We start from the raw sequence: 4,048 nt of genomic DNA on the forward strand, positions 1-4,048 counted from the left end.
TGATATTATACATATTTCAATGCCATTCTCCCAAATCATCCCACCCCCTCCCTCTCCCACAGAGTCCAAAAGACTGTTCTATACATCAGTGTCTCTTCTGCTGTCTCGTATACAGGGTTATTGTTACCATCTTTCTAAATTCCATATGTATGTGTTAGTATACTGTATTGGTGTTTTTCTTTCTGGCTTACTTCACTCTGTATAATAGGCTCCAGTTTCATCCACCTCATTAGAACTGATTCAAATGTATTCTTTTTAATGGCTGAGTAATACTCCATTGCATATATGTACCACAGCTTTCTTATCCATTCATCTGCTGATGGACTTCTAGGTTGCTTCCATGTCCTGGCTATTATAAACAGTGCTGCAATGAACATTGGGGGTACACATGTCTCTTTCAATTCTGGTTTCCTCAGTGTGTATGCCCAAGCAGTGGGATTGCTGGATCATAAGGCAGTTCTATTTCCAGTTTTTCAAGGAATCTCCACACTGTTCTCCATAGTGGCTGTACTAGTTTGCATTCCCACCAACAGTGTAAGAGGGTTCCCTTTTCTCCACACCCTCTCCAGCATTTATTGCTTGTAGACTTTTGGATCGCAGCCATTCTGACTGGTGTAAAATGGTACCTCATAGTGGTTTTGATTTGCATTTCTCTGATAATGAGTGATGTTGAGCATCTTTTCATGTGTTTGTTAGCCATCTGTATGTCTTCTTTGGAGAAATGTCTATTTAGTTCTTTGGCCCATTTTTTGATTGGGTCATTTATTTTTCTGGAGTTGAGCTGTAGGAGTTGCTTGTATATTTTCTGAAGGAGATCAGCCCTGGGATTTCTTTGGAAGGAATGATGCTGAAGCTGAAACTCCAGTACTTTGGCCACCTCATGCGAAGAGTTGACTCATTGGAAAAGACTCTGACGCTGGGAGGGATTGGGGGCAGGAGGAGAAGGGGATGACAGAGGATGAGATGGCTGGATGGCATCACTGACTCGATGGACGTGAGTCTGAGTGAACTCCCAGAGTTGGTGATGGACAGGATGGCCTGGCGTGCTGTGGTTCATGGGGTCACAAAGAGTCGGACACAATTGAGTGACTGAACTGAACTGAACTGTTCTATGAATAGTTTTATCATCTCTATTTTACAAATGAGAAAATGCTCAGAGGGAGTAGGGTGTACAAGGTGTCATTTAATAAGGGATGGATCCTGGATTCAATTTCATTTTTTTGAAACTTCAAATTTTGTGTCTTTAACCTACCTACAGCATCTCTTATACCTAACTGCACTATAAATTCATAAAGGCAGAGATTTACCTTATTCGTATTTTTTTTGTCACAATATTTGAGTCATATTTACAGGGGCTGGCTCTCCCCTTGGTGAAGGAAGTAGAAGAGTATTTTGGAGAAAGACTATTTGCTGTCTATAGTGCTGTAGCCACAGTTGATTGCATTCACTTCTTTTCTGGGCTTCTCAGGTGGTGCTAGTGGTAAAGAATCTGCCTTTAATGTAGGTGACTCAGGTTTGAACCCTGGGTGGGGAAGATACCCTGGAGGAGGGCATGGCAACCCACTCCAGTATTCTTGCCTGGAAAAATTTCATGGACAGGGGAGCCTGGCAGGCTACAGTCCATGGTGTTGCAAAGAATCAGACATGATTGAAGTGACTTAGCACACACTCCCTTTCTAAACTTCAGCAACAAAGCAAAAAGTCAACCTACCTATATATCAGCTTGGCCAGAAAGGCTATTTTTATTCTTCATTGTTATGTATAAAATGCTTCTGCTTGTTGTATATTTGGGGGCTGTTGTTTAGATTTTTTAAAATATTTTAAGTGGTGTTCATTTATTATACTTGAGGCTGCAGGCTATGTTAGCAAGTAGTACAATTTTAGAAATCTGCAAAAAAAAAATTAAATGCCATGTGGTAAAAGAATATGTTAAAATATAGATTCTCAACATAGAAGTACATTTTCCTTCTAAAAAAAAGTGTTAATTATTTGCAGTAGTCATCAATAACTGCTAATACTTAGAGCTTACTCTTTTCTAGGATGTGAACTAGGCACTTTTTTTATGTAGTACTTCTATAATTCTCATAGTAATCTTATGATGTTCATATTGTTTTTTCCCCATTTTATACAGGATGAAACCAACTTTCAGAGACTAAATAAACTGCATAAAATGACATAGTCTACAAAATTCAGCCACTGGAGCTGAATCCTGGAGACAGATTCACCACCTTCTAGAATCCAGAAACCACCACCTTCTACTCTTTCTCAAAGCAGGGACTTCCACAGCCCTGCCCAAGCCTTAGTAGCTCCTTCTTGATATCAAATATGTAGGCTGGTAAGAGAAGGTCCCACAATCTACCACTTTACAGATTTATTTCATGCTTATAACTTTTACACTGCTATTCTTCAAGTCATGGGATGTTTCCATGTACATTCGCCATTTTCCACCTCTAGGTGATTCTCCCCCTCCTCCACCTCTGGTACAGTTTCTCCTCTCCCATCTCAGCTGATTCCAGCATGATCTAACTCTATTCAGTCCAATGAGAGTTTTGAACTGTAGCACCAATAATACAACTCATCGCCCTGACCTGCAGCAAAACGGGGAAGATGTGAACACACTCCCAATGGTCTGACCTGTATCCATGGAAGCCAGCAGTGGTGGTGTGGAGTTTAGTGATGCTCTTGTTCTTAACCTCTGTACTGCTTCTAAGTTCACCAGCTGGCAGGACCTCCATGGGCCACATGAGTGAGCAAGACAGTGTTGGAACAGAATGGCGATAAGGTTGCTAATCTGCCAGAGGACAGGCCACACAAATTCAGACCACAGATGTAGCAAAATCATTTTCAGATTCTTACCCTGTGCTCCAATTTCTCTGGAATGTCCCCGATTTTTCTTTTTATCACTACCTCTCAATTGGCACCTACACTCATTATCTTGTGTTGCTGTCATTCCCCCAGGTGTTCATATCATAGCTCATGTCGTAAACGAGGAAATAAAGGAATAATTTCTTTAATGCAAAAATTTTAAAAAGGCTCTTTGAAATCAATGAAACAATTGGGCAAATTGGAAAACATGCAAAGGCAATTTAGAGAAAGCCAAATAGCACAAGATGCTCAGCCTCAAGTGTATTTAAAGAAAAGAAAATTTTAAAAACATTTAACATTTTCCTTGGGATCTGACCTTTTCCAGTCCTGTGGCCACTGCTGAGTTTCCCAAATTTGCTGGCATATTGAGTGCAGCACTTTCATAGCAGCATCTTTCAGGATTTGAAATAGCTCAACTGGAATTCCATCACCTCCACTAGCTTTGTTCGTAGTGATGCTTTCTAAGGCCCACTTGACTTCACATTCCAGGATGCCTGGCTCTAGGTCAGTGATCACACCATCGTGATTATCTTGGTCATGAAGATCTTTTTTGTACAGTTCTTCTGTGTATTCTTGCCACCTCTTCTTAATATCTTCTGCTTCTGTTAGGTCCATACTATTTCTGTCCTTTATCGAGCCCATCTTTGCATGAAATGTTCCCTTGGTATCTCTGATTTTCTTGAAGAGATCTCTAGTCTTTCCCATTCTGTTGTTTTCCTCTATTTCTTTGCATTGATCGCTGAGGAAGGCTTTCTTATCTCTTTTTGCTATTCTTTGGAATTCTGCATTCACATGCTTATATCTTTCCTTTTCTCCTTTGTTTTTCACTTCTCTGCTCTTCACAGCTATTTGTAAGGCCTCCCCAGACAGCCATTTTGCTTTTTTGCATTTCTTTTCCATGGGGATGGTCTTGATCCCTGTCTCCTGTACAATGTCACGAACCTCAGTCCATAGTTTATCAGGCACTCTATCTATCAGACTAGGCCCTTAAATCTATTTCTCACTTCCACTGTATAATTATAAGGGATCTGATTTAGGTCATACCTGAATGGTCTTCCAGATGTTCAAGCTGGTTTTAGAAAAGGCAGAGGAACCAGAGATCAAATTGCCAACATCTGCTGGATCATCCAAAAAGCAAGAGAGTTCCAGAAAAACATCTATTTCTGCTTTATTAACTATGCCA

Source organism: Bison bison, unplaced genomic scaffold (genome assembly GCF_000754665.1).
Source record: "Bison bison bison isolate TAMUID 2011002044 unplaced genomic scaffold, Bison_UMD1.0 scf7180017864505, whole genome shotgun sequence".
NCBI classification, from domain to species: Eukaryota; Metazoa; Chordata; class Mammalia; order Artiodactyla; family Bovidae; genus Bison; species Bison bison.